The sequence below is a fragment of the Dermochelys coriacea genome, chromosome 5 (assembly GCF_009764565.3).
Source record: "Dermochelys coriacea isolate rDerCor1 chromosome 5, rDerCor1.pri.v4, whole genome shotgun sequence".
Classification (NCBI taxonomy): domain Eukaryota; kingdom Metazoa; phylum Chordata; order Testudines; family Dermochelyidae; genus Dermochelys; species Dermochelys coriacea.
Window position 1 is genome coordinate 137,241,655 of NC_050072.1, and position 15,224 is coordinate 137,256,878.

The following is a 15,224-nucleotide window of genomic DNA, read 5'->3' on the forward strand; positions in this document are numbered from 1 at the left end:
GCCAGGGAGATTTGTACTTCTATTGGAAGAATGAGGAGAATTCACACTTTTTGGAGCTCTTCTCACATTCTGGATTCCGGAAGGAAGGGAAGGTGGATGGAGTAAATCACAATGAAATTAGGTGCTATCTTTCAAAATGAATACGGTGCAGGGCTTTGGGACTTTATACATGCTTTTCTGAGGCAGTGGCTGTGGTGGCATCTTTAACTACCAGGAGTTGGAGAAAATTTGAGGGGCCATCTGTAATCTGAATAAGGTGGTGTGGATGCAACAACAAACTTCCATCAAGAATGCTGAATTTTTTTAATGTAGAGTCATCTAAATTTCTTTATTTGGCTTTGTTTGAATGACAGAGCCCAAGAATCCTGTTGACTATAGGCAACAAAAGCTCCTAGATTCATTAGTATGGCACTCTGACCTCATGGACTGCATTTTTGGACTGTGAAGCCTGGGAATGAGAGACAGATACAGACATATACATACATCAGTGCTTCTCCAAAGGTGCTTACCTAGCAGTGCTACAGGTAGGGCAGAACCCTTAGTGTGGATGTGCCGAGGCAACATACTAAAAAACCCTCCACAGTTACTAGTAAATAGCTTCTCGCTAGCGTTCAAGAGTCTGATTATACATATATAATTGAGACTGTGTGCAGGTGTGTAACTGTGGTTCTTTGAATACCTTGCCTCTGTAGATCCATCCTGTAGTGGAAGGCTTTGCCAGCCTTCTAGAAAGACCCCATTTAATAACTGGCTCTTCATTTTAGCAAAGAAAGGTACAACACAATCCAGTGGCTGGAAGTTGGAAGCTAAACAAATCCAGAAGGGAACTAAAGGTGTAAATTTTTAACCAATGGAACAATTTACCAACAGTGTATCTTCTATCACTGATAAATTTTTAAATCAAGATAGGAAGTTTTTCTAAAAAAGATCTACTCTAGGAATTATTATAGGGACATTCTCTGGCCTGGGCTACACAGGAGGTCAGGCTAGAGGACCTTAACAGTCCCTTTGGCCCTCAGAATCCATAAAAGCAATGGCAATTGGAGTTGCTTGAGCACTCCTTTTCAGAACAATGGTTTCAGGCCTGCAGGTATAAGACTGAGCACACCCAGAACACTTCAATCTCTCTGGTCACTCGATTACAGACCTAAGAGTGGCTATCCTTCAACAAAAAAGCTTCAAAAACAGACTCCAACGAGAGACTGCTGAACTGGAATTAATTTGCAAACTGGATACAATTAACTTAGGCTTGAATAGAGACTGGGAATGGATGAGTCATTACACAAAGTAAAACTATTTCCCCATGAAAGGTTTTCCTCCTTTTCCCCCCCTCTGCTGCTGGTGATGGCTTATCTTAAGTGATCACTCTCCTTACAGTGTGTATGATAAACCCATTGTTTCATGTTCTCTGTGTGTGTGTATATAAATCTCTCCTCTGTTTTTTCCACCAAATGCATCCGATGAAGTGAGCTGTAGCTCACGAAAGCTTATGCTCTAATAAATTTGTTAGTCTCTAAGGTGCCACGAGTACTCCTTTTCTTTTTGCGAATACAGACTAACACGGCTGCTATTCTGAAATCTCCCAAATGAGATGCTGAATTAAGAATAATGTTGCATGAATGGAACTCCAAATTCCATTGTACATCACACAAAGGGCAACACTCCATTAAGCATCCTTTGGAATGGAGGCCTTAGGGCCTCTCAAAGAGGAATCCCAGCTCTAGAGTAACAAGTCTGAACACAAGGTCCAATCCACTTGAACCAGAGTTATTCATCCAAAAAACATTATCTCCAAAAACTACAGAGAGCCTAGGCGGCTTTACAGGACACCTTTCCTAAATGGAAATAAAAGCTCTGTGTTCAACAAGTTTACACAAGTCTCAAACTTCTTCCGGAAGTCTTAGATTTAGGAATGAAACTTGGTGCATAAATGGAACAAATAGTTTCCCAACTCAAGATGGTGACTCTTTTCTAGACAAAGTGTTTTATGACTCCCCTTCCCCTCCCTGCATGTCCAACCCTGAACATTGGCAGAAAACATTTTTTTGAACTATAACCATACCTGAAACTACTACTTATGTAGTTTCCAAAAGCAATTTTGATGATAAAGGTTCAAAATTTTAAGCTACACTAAATTCCATGTGGTGGATGAGTGTGCTCATCTTGCTGAGGAGAGAAGTTCCACTGTGTTTGAATTGTGTAAATACAGTCTTCAGGAATAAATGAACATTATTGAACAGACACCTGCCCCAGAGATATGAGAATATTCAAGGCTTCTGCAACTAAGCAAGGTTTTCCTCCTTCAGAAAAAGGCAAGACCTGCCAAGTTCCTCACTAAAGAAAGTCAGCTGCAGGTTCTTGTCAATGAGGTGCTAACTCATCTTGCTTGTAAGGCCAATCAGTACTGTTCAGATAAGTGCACCGTGAATGAAGGTGTTGTTGGACCTTCCTCTTTTCCTTCTGTTGAGACATGAAGGCAACAGTCCCACAGTTCAATCTGAAGTTCCCTCATACTCTGACTTATGATCTTCTGATGCCTTCCCAATGAAGTCTATCAACAAGAGGAAATGCCTCCACATTTCCTCTTTCAACTTAAAAAAAGCCCAACTCTCAAATTTTCTGAGGAACACTTCTACGCTGTCATGCATGGGCAGGACATTTCCTTCCAGGCCTGGAATAGGAAAAGATTTTCTAAAAATGCATGTACCGTCATGCGAGTTGAAAATACAAAAGGAAATGCCCAAACTGGTGTCGACATTCCCAGTTTAGGTAACCAGATCTGGTTGATTTTTCAAGACAAGTTTCTTCTGAAAGAAGTCATTGGGTTTATTTTTCATTGACAAGTGTTTAATTTCCAGATATTGCAACAACCTTGCACGCTTTTGGTAGCCAACACTTCAGAACACATTGCGTTTTCAAACCAATATAAAACCGTAAGTCATATTGGTCATTGTATTTTTGCATTTTCTTTTGTCTGAGCCACTGTCCTTGTCATTAAAGGATCCATATTTCCAAATAACCCCTTTGCCAGCACAGAGCTCCAGCTAAAACTGAAGTGTAGGAAGTGTAGTACCCTTAGGCCTTAATGATTCCAGCCAACACATCGTGCACCCCAATTCAATGATGTTGATCACGGATACTTGCACTTTGCATCATATATAAACGGATGGTTACAAGAATAACTAGTTCTTCCAAGAGACTGTTGTCTCTACATATTCATATAAGAGATGCAATCCCAGTGGGGCTGAACATGGGGCCACCTGAACCCACTCCTGCAACACCAAATAACCAGAGCCAAAGTTATGAAGGGTCTTGTGGGTCCAAATGCATCACTTCCTTCTGCCAATTCCAACTGAACTCAATAGGAGGAAAGGTGGGCAGCCAGTATAAACAAAACAGTAGCATGGCTCCTCAGCAACACAGGATACTACGAGCCCATCAGACCTGTCTTCTGCTTACTTTGCTGGCTCCACATAAGACAAAGTCAACTCAAGCCTCAGTCCCTTACCTTCAAAGCACTCCATGGGCTGTGCCCAGGATATCTGAGACCACTTAAAGCTCCAGGACAATGATTGTGGAGACTTCTGCTCCTCAAGCAAAATAAATCTATCACCAGAGTAAGTTCATCTTCTAAGGAGACTGTTTTCTCAGGGGCTGGTCCAAGATTGCAGCAAGCTTCCACAGGGACTAAGGACAGTCATAAATCTCACCATCTTCTGCTCCAACTGCAAGGCCCCTTCTTCAATCTTGCCTTTGCTAATATAAGCATAATACACTGAATAAACAATTTTTTTTAAAAATGTTCAGAGTTTCCCCCAAGGAAGGATTGGAGAAAGAATGAATTACCCATAACAGATGTTGGTCATCTCACTTAATGTACTTTGGGAAAAAGTGTTTGGAGCAACACTCCTGATAAGCCACAGTTACTATGGTGAGTAACCATTTACATCTATTCCTTGAGCTGGCATCAGTATAATCTCAGTTCTGGGTTTCTAGTGAATTATTCAACCACCAGACCAGGAAGGTGGGCTGGGAAGTACTTTAGATTTCAAGAAATGCCTTACTTCTAGGTAGGTTTCAGAGTAGCAGCCGTGTTAATCTGTATTCGCAAAAAGAAAAGGAGTACTTGTGGCACCTTAGAGACTAACAAATGTATTTGGAGCGTAAGCATAGAATCATAGAATCATAGAATATCAGGGTTGGAAGGGACCCCAGAAGGTCATCTAGTCCAACCCCCTGCTCAAAGCAGGACCAAGTCCCAGTTAAATCATCCCAGCCAGGGCTTTGTCAAGCCTGACCTTAAAAACCTCTAAGGAAGGAGATTCTACCACCTCCCTAGGTAACGCATTCCAGTGTTTCACCACCCTCTTAGTGAAAAAGTTTTTCCTAATATCCAATCTAAACCTCCCCCATTGCAACTTGAGACCATTACTCCTCGTTCTGTCATCTGCTACCATTGAGAACAGTCTAGAGCCATCCTCTTTGAAACCCCCTTTCAGGTAGTTGAAAGCAGCTATCAAATCCCCCCTCATTCTTCTCTTCTGCAGACTAAACAATCCCAGCTCCCTCAGCCTCTCCTCATAAGTCATGTGCTCTAGACCCCTAATCATTTTCGTTGCCCTTCGTTGTACTCTTTCCAATTTATCCACATCCTTCCTGTAGTGTGGGGCCCAAAACTGGACACAGTACTCCAGATGAGGCCTCACCAGTGTCGAATAGAGGGGAACGATCACGTCCCTCGATCTGCTCGCTATGCCCCTACTTATACATCCCAAAATGCCATTGGCCTTCTTGGCAACAAGGGCACACTGCTGACTCATATCCAGCTTCTCGTCCACTGTCACCCCTAGGTCCTTTTCCGTAGAACTGCTGCCGAGCCATTCGGTCCCTAGTCTGTAGCGGTGCATTGGATTCTTCCATCCTAAGTGCAGGACCCTGCACTTATCCTTATTGAACCTCATTAGATTTCTTTTGGCCCAATCCTCCAATTTGTCTAGGTCCTTCTGTATCCTATCCCTCCCCTCCAGCGTATCTACCACTCCTCCCAGTTTAGTATCATCCGCAAATTTGCTGAGAGTGCAATCCACACCATCCTCCAGATCATTTATGAAGATATTGAACAAAACGGGCCCCAGGACCGACCCCTGGGGCACTCCACTTGACACCGGCTGCCAACTAGACATGGAGCCATTGATCACTACCCGTTGAGCCCGACAATCTAGCCAGCTTTCTACCCACCTTATAGTGCATTCATCCAGCCCATACTTCCTTAACTTGCTGACAAGAATGCTGTGGGAGACCGTGTCAAAAGCTTTGCTAAAGTCAAGAAACAATACATCCACTGCTTTCCCTTCATCCACAGAACCAGTAATCTCATCATAAAAGGCGATTAGATTAGTCAGGCATGACCTTCCCTTGGTGAATCCATGCTGACTGTTCCTGATCACTTTCCTCTCCTCTAAGTGCTTCAGGATTGATTCTTTGAGGACCTGCTCCATGATTTTTCCAGGGACTGAGGTGAGGCTGACCGGCCTGTAGTTCCCAGGATCCTCCTTCTTCCCTTTTTTAAAGATGGGCACTACATTAGCCTTTTTCCAGTCATCCGGGACTTCCCCCGTTCGCCACGAGTTTTCAAAGATAATGGCCAAGGGCTCTGCAATCACAGCCGCCAATTCCTTCAGCACTCTCGGATGCAATTCGTCCGGCCCCATGGACTTGTGCACGTCCAGCTTTTCTAAATAGTCCCTAACCACCTCTATCTCTACAGAGGGCTGGCCATCTCTTCCCCATTTTGTGTTGCCCAGCACAGCAGTCTGGGAGCTGACCTTGTTAGTGAAAACAGAAGCAAAAAAAGCATTGAGTACATTAGCTTTTTCCACATCCTCTGTCACTAGCTTGCCTCCCTCATTCAGTAAGGGGCCCACACTTTCCTTGGCTTTCTTCTTGTTGCCAACATACCTGAAGAAACCCTTCTTGTTACTCTTGACATCTCTTGCTAGCTGCAGCTCCAGGTGCGATTTGGCCCTCCTGATATCTTTCCTACATGCCCGAGCAATATTTTTATACTCTTCCCTGGTCATATGTCCAACCTTCCACTTCTTGTAAGCTTCTTTTTTATGTTTAAGATCCGCTAGGATTTCACCATTAAGCCAAGCTGGTCGCCTGCCATATTTACTATTCTTTCGACTCATCGGGATGGTTTGTCCCTGTAACCTCAACAGGGATTCCTTGAAATACAGCATAAGCACCTAAATGCTCAGTCAAGAAACTAGTGATGTGTAAATGCACATACAGGAATCCAGGCTGAGCAGCCCTGCAGATTTCTATGAACAAGCAGGCCCTGGGACAATAAGCTTCAGACCCTGAAGTACTGACACCCCAATCAACTTACATTTTCAGTAAGCAGCATTTGCCCAGATGGAGTAGGCTGAGTGGAAACTGAGTTCCTTTTATATCAATTCCCAAAGGCTAGAAAAATTCCAAATAGTAAAAAAATGCCTTACGTCATAGCTCACAAACTCCAGAGCCTTATTGACATGTAAGGTACTAAAGTCTAGCTTCCCTGTGACATAAGATTTTGGGAAGAGCATTACAAGATTGTTAGTTGCATTACAGTACAGACTTGAGGCTCCAACCGACATCAGGCCTACACACTGTACTAGGTACTACATAAAATGAAAAAATCCCTGCCTAAAATGTTTTACACTGCCCTGCTTCCCCTGACGTTGCCAAGGCTGCCCCTGAAACTAAAACTAGAAATCAGAAGATGATGGGCAAGTTCAAGCAGGAAGTATAGACCATTTTCTGGGCTGTTTAGCACAGTCCCAGAGACAGACATGATAGGAGAAATGTTGGGGAAAATGAAGGACCCTGTGATTTTATTTCAAGGTTGATGAAACCCCGTCTCCTCTAATAGGAGGTCTTCCACATGGCCATGAGCTGCAGGTGGAAGGCTCAAGGTTTTTAGGCAGCAGTACTGTCAGAAACAGATGATGCCACCTTATAAGGTGAAGTGTCAAACTAAGTATAGGATATGCACTACACACTCCTCAGTCACCAGTTCCTTTTACTGAGTATTAGAACAACTGTAGGTAGGCATAGGGAGCAGCTTTTCCTAAAGATGAAGCTAGTACCTGGCCAGGACAGCTTGACTTTGGGTCATATGACCATTTAGCTGGATCGAGCACATTATAAAGGGATAGAGCACGTTTCCCTCTCTCCTTGGATGCCAGGATATCAAACAAAGCAGTATGTCTTTTCCTGCACAGTTAAGTTTCCAGTTCCAGACTCTGTTTTATCAAGTCCTAGACTTGTCTGAAAACATCAGGTGGTGAGATAGTTTTCTTCTATTTCCTCATGAGAGGCCAAGGAGGAAACAGCCCTTCTCTTACCAAAAAGGGAGAGGTCACACATTTGCTACCCCTTCCTCCTCCTCTGAAGAAGGGCATTAGGAATACTGGTCAGAGGGGGATGATGACACAGATGATGGAGGCGTCTTTGATCCACTCTGCCACAGCCTCAGAGTGCATGACAGAGACAATGTCTTAACTTCCTTGAGAGAGAAAGGCAGAGAAAGGAGAGCATCCTGTTTGTTTTAAAACTGTTATTTTATGATGTCCAATACCCACCCCACGTGGGAAAGAGGACCTTCTCAGAAAGGTCACACACCCATGTGTAAAATGAAGGGCAAAGCAAAGTGGCCCTAGAAGAGATGCCCCAAATGCTACAGAAACAGAGCACTCCTCCAAGTCCATGGGAGAACAAGAGCCCTGGGATGTCAAAGCACCTCTGCTCTGAAAGCTGTCCTGACGAGCCTTACAACCTGTGCAAGGGCACAGAGACTGACCAGAACCCAGAGAACCTAGGCACAATATCCACAGGCTGCATTAGCGTCTTCCCAGAAGGCTGCAAGTAATTTACATATATAACATTTACTTGAATTTTGCCAGATGATATATCCCACATCCTTGTGATAAGGAAAAAAAGATATTTCCCCCTTAATTTATATTCTCTTACTTTTTCTATCATTTATTTTCTTCTTGTGTCAGACAGAAGAGAAGGTAGGAGGCCTAAATGCCTCAAGGGAAGGAAGAAACAAGCCCAAGAAAAACATTTGAAATCAAGGGTAAAACTAAAACTCTTGCTGTTCAACCAGTGAGGCAGATCATAATTGGAGAGTGTAAAGGGAACCACCAGACAAACTATGTTCGTATTAAAAAGTCTGTTATCCCTTTGGTTACTCATTACTCTAGTTACAACAACTTTGACCATTTCAAGTATTATTGTTTGCTAATTCTCCCTCCCCCGCCCCGAATATTCATCTCTTCACACTGCTTTACTGCCCTGATGCAAGTTGATTGTTTTTAAATTGGTTCATGAAATAAGATATGCATTTATCAGAACTATAATGTTCTATTATTACAATGATAATCAGGAGGATTAGCTGTCATGTTTATGTCCAGTGGGACTTGTCACTTGAGAGCGCATTTTTCTCTGCTTTGTCTGAATAGTTGCACTTTTTCAAACAGAGCTAAATATTCATTCACAAATCTCCTAGTGATCAATAGCCAGAAAAGTTTGGAGTATAAGAAAGCACTTTCTTGAAAAAAATCTGTATCACTCCCTTTATGTTAAAGGAAAAAGCTAAATGTAAGAACTATTAGAAAAGACGTTTGTCACATAGATGCTATAAAAAAAGATCAAATATTTCTATTAAAAATATTAGCAGCTTCTGTGGGAAGACCACCAAAAACTTACTGTGCAAATATGAGGCCAGTATTCAAACCGCTGGAATAAGGCTGTATTAAGTTCCTCTTTGTATATCTCTCTGTAAAACTGTAGCATCTTCGATAGCCAGATACCATTGCTGTATTTATTCAAAACTTCTTTAACACAATTCTGAACTTCGTTTATGTTAGAATTAGAAGGGCCAGTGGGGATTCTGTGTGTTTCTGAAACTGGCTCATTCAATTTATCTGTAAAGATGGAAAAAATGAACATTTTCAAGTGGCAATGTTGTTCTACAATTTCCTTTTAAAGCACAGTAGCATTTAACTTCAGAAAGGGGAACTACATACAAATGAGGAAGCTAGTTAAACAGAAATTAAAAGGTATAGTTCCAAAAGTGAAATGCCTGCAAGCTGCATGGAAACGTTTTAAAAACACTATAACAGAGGCTCAAATTAAATGTATGCCCCAAATTAAAAAACAGAGGACCAAAGTGCCACAGTGGCTAAAACAACAAAGTAAAAGAAGCCCTTAGAGGCAAACGAGCATCCTTTAAAAATTGGAAGATAAATCCTACTGAGGAAAACAGAAAGGGGCATAAACTCTGTCCAGTCAAGTATAATTAGGCAGGCCAAGAAGGAATTTGAAGAGCAATTAGCCAAAGACTCAAAAACTAACAGCAAAACTTTTTTTTTAAGTAAATTAAAATCAGGAAGCCTGCTAAACAATCAGTGGGGCCACAGGACAACTGAGGTGTTAAAGGAGCACTCAAGGAAGACAAAGCCATTGCAGAGAACCTAAACAAATTCGTTGCATCTGTCTTCACAGCAGGGGATGTGAGGGAGATTCCAAAACCTGAGCTACTCTTTTTAGGTGACAAATCTGAGGAACTGTCCCAGACTGAGGTGTCAGAGGTAGTTTTGGAACAAATTGATAAACTAAAACAGATGGACTCACCCAAGAGTTCTGAAGGAACTCAAATATGAAATTGTAGAACTAACAACTGTGGTATGTAGCCTATCATTTAAATCATCTTCTGTACAAGGTGACTGGAGGATAGTTAACGTGATGCTAATTTTTAAAAAAGGCTCTAGAGGCGTTCCCGGCAATTACAGGCCAATTAGCCTAACTTCAGCACCAGGCAAACTGGTTGAAACTATAATAAAGAACAAAATTATCAGACACAGATAAACAAGATTTGTTGGGGTAAGAGTCAACATGGCTTTAGTTCATCGGATGCATCCGACGAAGTGAGCTGTAGCTCACGAAAGCTTATGCTCAAATAAATTTGTTAGTCTCTAAGGTGCCACAAGTACTCCTTTTCTAAAAGGAAGAGGAGGTTACTTACCAGTAACTGGAGGTTCTTAGAGATGTGTGGTCCCTATCTGTATTCCACATGTGGGTGACTTGTAGGAAGTAATCAGTGCAGAAATGGCTGCGGGACGCCAATAGAACCAAGCTGCATCGGTCACTGCTGCGTGTTATGGTTTAGTGTGCTTTGAATGTGTGGACAGAATGCCACACTGCCGCTTGACAGATGTCCTGCCAGGACAGATTTGCAAGGGAGACTTAGGCGGCGGTGCAGAATGCACTGCTACCCTGCCAGGGAAGAGGTAGATTGGAGCATTTGTAGCATTCGAGGATGCACCCTGAGACCCATTTGGAAAGTCACTGGGGCGAGGGGGGCTTATCCCTTTGCCCTTTCAGCAATGGCCACAAAAAGATTAGTCGACTTCCAAAATGGGCAAGTCTTGTGGAGGTAGAAGACTAGTGAACCTTGAACATCAAGGGAGTGCAGGACTCTTGTCAGCAGGGGAGGTGTGCATCTTTGGGTAGAATACTGCCAAGTCTGAGGAGGTCTGTGAACCAGAAATGCTGGAGCCAGAAAGATGCTATGAGGAGGACAGAGCCACTGTCCTCATGAATCGTGCATAGCACCTGCAGTAGCAGGGGAAGGGAGGAGAAGAAAGGAAGGCGTAGCAGAGGTTGCCCATCCAGGGAAGGAGGAGAATGTCGCCTTGAGAGCTCTCTTCTAGATCCTTTGGAGTAATAGAGCGGGAGCTTTTGATTCCAGTGAATGGCAAAGAGATCCACCAGGGGGTTCCCCACTTTATGACACTTTGTGGCATCGCATAGCTCCCACTTGTGTCGAGGTAGAGAGTTCTGCTGAGCGTGTCGGCCAGGGAATTCTGGGCACCTGGTAGGTATGCAGCCTGAAATGTCACCTCATTGCAGATGCACCAGTTCCATAGCCAGACCAACTTGGAGCAGAGGGAGGAAGACCTGGCACTGTCTTACTTGTTGATGTACAACACTGCCATGATGTTGTCGGAGAGGAGCTGAATGTATGAGCAGGACGAAGGCCTTGCATGCGAGAAAGACTGCCTGAAGTTCTAGAATGTTTTGTCACACAGTGTTGATGCCCCTTGAGCTACGTGGTGGCTTAAGTGGGCTCCCCATCCGGTGAGGGAGGTGTCTGTCATGATGGTGGCTTGTGGTGTGGGTGAGGTGAAGGGGGTGCCGATCATGATCTTGGAGGGAGTGGACCACCATGTGAGGGGGTCAGCCTGGTCTCTGGGATGGGGACCCTGAAATCAATATGGTCTATTGCATTTGTAAATGGAGAGAAGCCAAGCTTGTAGACAGCACATGTGGAGCCATGTGTGCAACATCATGTAAGTGAAGGCCACCATATGCCCAAGGAGGGAGAGAGAGTGGCAGACCATGCTGTCTAGTCTGTGACATAGGCGTGCAATGAGGGCTGTCAGCGCTGCAAAGCAGTCAGGTGAAAGGAAGGCCTGGACCACAATAAGAGCCCAGCTGCATGCAAATTAAATTTATTGTCTGTTTGGGCGTCAACACCAACTTGTCCTTGTTGACCCAGATACCCAGAGATGCTAGGAGACATGAAGAAAAGGAGTACTTGTGGCACCTTAGAGACTAACAAATTTATTAGAGCATAAGCTTTCGTGAGCTACAGCTCACTTCATCGGATGCATTAGGAGACATGAGACAGTGGATCATTGAGAGTGCCTGCAATCGAGATCGCACCATCAGGAGCCAATCGTCATGGTAGGGGAATACTGAGTAGCCAAGGCGTAGCATCTGGGCCACTACCACAGCAAAGACTTTTGTAAATATTCTTGGCACCATCGCTATGCCAAACAGGAGGACCCAAAATTGGTAATGGTGGTGCCCTACCTGGAAATGGAGAAACTTGCAGTGAGATGGCTGGATACCCACATGGAGCTAAGTGTCTTTCATGCTGAGAGCTGCGAACCAGGCTCCCTGGTGCAGGGAGGGCATAATCAATGCCAACGTCACCATGTGGAGTTTGGACTTCCTGAAAAACGTATTCAGAAACTGATGATCAAGAATGGGGCGGCATCCTCCACCCTTTTTCGGAATGAGGAAGTATGGTGAGTAGAACCCTCTCTCTCTTTTCTGAGGAGGATGGGTTCTATTGCCCCCTCCCCCTAGAGAAGCAGAGCATCTACTTCTTGTCGGAGGAGCAAATAATGGGAGGGGTGCCGGGCGGAGGGTTAGGTAAGGGAGCGATGAAGTGGGAAGGAAAGGAAAGGAACTCTATGGAGTATCCATGGGGGGTGACCTCCAGTACCTAACTGTCTGTGGTGATCCTGCCCCCATTGTGGACAAATAGGGAACGATAGCCCCCAAAGATGACATGGGCTGCTGTGAGTGGTATCAAGGGAGGCTTGCAGGTCTCAGCCTGTGCATCAAAATTGGCCTTTGGCTGGCGGTTGGAAGAGGGTTGAGGAGGTGATTGTGGCAGACAATAGTTGTCAGCATGATGGCTCTTGGGGCAGATAGTAGGAAGGATAGGGTGTGTGCGGCTGTGGGCAGGTAGTATCTGCTGTCTGTGTCTAGGGGTCAGAGTATATATGCCCAGGGACTGTAGTGTTGGTCTAGAATAGTTGAGAGTGTAGGAATTCGCCAGTCTTGTCGCTGAAGAGTTTATGCTCGTCAAAGGGAAGTCCTCTTTCATATTTTGGACCTCCCTAGGGAAGCCAGAAGATTGTAGCCACAAGTCCCTTCGCATAACTACTCTGGTGGCTAGAGACAGAGGATGTTGGCTACACCCACTGCTGCCTGGAGGGCCACCTTGGTGACCTTAATCTACCAGCACCTGGAATTGCTCCTGGTGTTCGAGCAGGAGCTTGTTCTTGAATTCTGCTAGCATACTGTAGTTATTAAAGTCATACTTGGCAAGCAGAGACTGATAATTAGCAATACGGAATTGAAGTCCTACAGAGGAACAGACCTTCCTACCCAGCAGATTTAGCTTCTTAGCAGTCTTCTGTGGAGGATTTTCCAGATCTTCTCTGGATTTTTGTGGATATGGTCTTGCCCATTCTGCAGATGCTTGGACACCCAGGGAGCTCAGGGGTGGATGGGTGAACAGGAAAGCTGCCCCCTTAACTGGTAAGAAGTACAGTCTCTCCACCTCCTTAGGTGTGGGTTCACACGAGGCTGTTGTGTGCCACACCGCATGCGCCAGTTCCAGGATAGCCTCATTGATAGGGAGGACTACACTGGATGGCCTTTGAGGTTGGAGGATGTCCAACAGCAGATGATGTGAGTCCTGAACTTCCTCCAACAGAATTTCCAGGACGGCAGCCACCCTCTATAGCAAATCCTGATATTGACGGTGATCATCCAGCCGAGAGAGTTGGGAAAGGAACAACCACCTCATCCTGCAACAAGGATGTGCTGGTTGGGACCACGGGAGGCGGCGGTACTGGTTCGATGTCCTCCTCTTCTTCATACACCAGTAGAGCCGGCGGGAGTACAGAGGTACCTGAGATAGTGTGTGGTGTCTGTGGTAGGGATCCCAGGTTCCCCAGTATGGCCAGAAGGTGAGGTCGATCAGTGGCAGCAGGCTCCACAGAAGTGGCAACAGGACTCCTCTGTTGCCTCCTGTGCCAAAGAGTAGGGCGATCTGGGTTGCACATCCGGACTCTGGTGTGGAACCGATGAAAATGATGCTTCCGCATCAGAGAATTCTCAGGAGATGGAGGACTGGCCTATGGTGGAACTGTTGGTATGGGAGGACTGTGGTATGGTGGCAGCGGGATCAGCTTCTCTAGCAATAGCAGGGGTTTATCCTCCCGTGTAGGGATGCCATGGGTAAGCAGAGAGCCCGAGAGAAGAGGCAACTGCAAGGAAGGGAGGATTACCTCCACCACTATCAGGAAGGTCTCTGTGCAGCCAGGGGTCTGTGGAGTACCAAGGGGCCTGGCGATATCTGTATGCCCAGCCTGTCTGGCAGTTGTGGGGTACCAGCAGAGTGGGTGGTGTTGCATGCGCCAGTGAGCATTCCAGAGGCTTGGATGCTGAGATAACCGTCGGTACAGGCAGATCCTGTGCGCGTTTGGCCTTACCCTCCATCTGTGGGATATTGGGTGATGGTTTAGCCAGCTACACATGCATTGTCTCACCCAACCTGGCTTGGCTCATGGAGGAAACGCTGCACTCGTGAGCAGTCCTCTGCGGAACCTGCTCTTGTGCCTGAGAGAATGTTTTCTGGTCTCATGCCAGGACTTGTCCTTGGCCTTGGGTACTGTCGGTGCGGCGCTCTCTGCTGGTGGTGGCTGCTGTATGAGGCAGGTTGGGCAGGGCATGTCTCAGATCCTGGCCCAGCTGTGCCTGGGTCTGCATAGCTTCTGCCATAAGGTATTTGTGGAGGCAGAGCGCACAGGCTTTCCTGATCCTGGGCAGGAAAGACTTACAGATGGAGCAGAGTGCCACGATGTGTGCCTTACCCAGACAGTAGAGGCTCTGCTGGTGCTCACTCACTCACAGAACGTAAAAATGGCAATACTGGGTCAGACCAGAGGTCCCATCTAGCCCAGTATCCAGTCTTTTGACAGTGGCCAATGCCAGGTGCTCCAGAGGGAAGGAGAAGGAGCATGGGCAGGAGGCAGGGTGTCTTTCCCTGAATGGGAAAAAATAACTACTACATGAAGTACACCACACAGACTTACCTGTAAATCTACCTACAACTATGTACAAAAAAGAATAACTCTCAGCAGACTAAGAACACAAAGGAAAAAGGGGGATCCAGCTCAGGCCATGCAGCAGTAAAAGGGAACTGTAGGGGCGACGACCCACACTATCTCTTATGCCCTTGGCTGGGAGCACGAGGAGATGTACTATGCACGTGCAGGTCAATGGACATTGCTAAGAAACACTTCCAGATTCATAAATGATCTGGAGGATGGTGTGGATTGCACTCTCAGCAAATTTGCGGATGATACTAAACTGGGAGGAGTGGTAGATACGCTGGAGGGGAGGGATAGGATACAGAAGGACCTAGACAAATTGGAAGATTGGGCCAAAAGAAATCTAATGAGGTTCAATAAGGATAAGTGCAGGGTCCTGCACTTAGGATGGAAGAATCCAATGCACCGCTACAGACTAGGGACCGAATGGCTCGGCAGCAGTTCTGCGGAAAAGGACCTAGGGGTGACAGTGGA

The 15,224-nt window shown here is 45.4% G+C and overlaps 1 pseudogene; it reads right to left on the reverse strand.

Annotated features, from left to right (window-relative positions):
• The window catches only part of LOC119856427, a 59,469-nt pseudogene that overhangs the window by 36,614 nt on the left and 7,631 nt on the right, over positions 1-15,224 (reverse strand).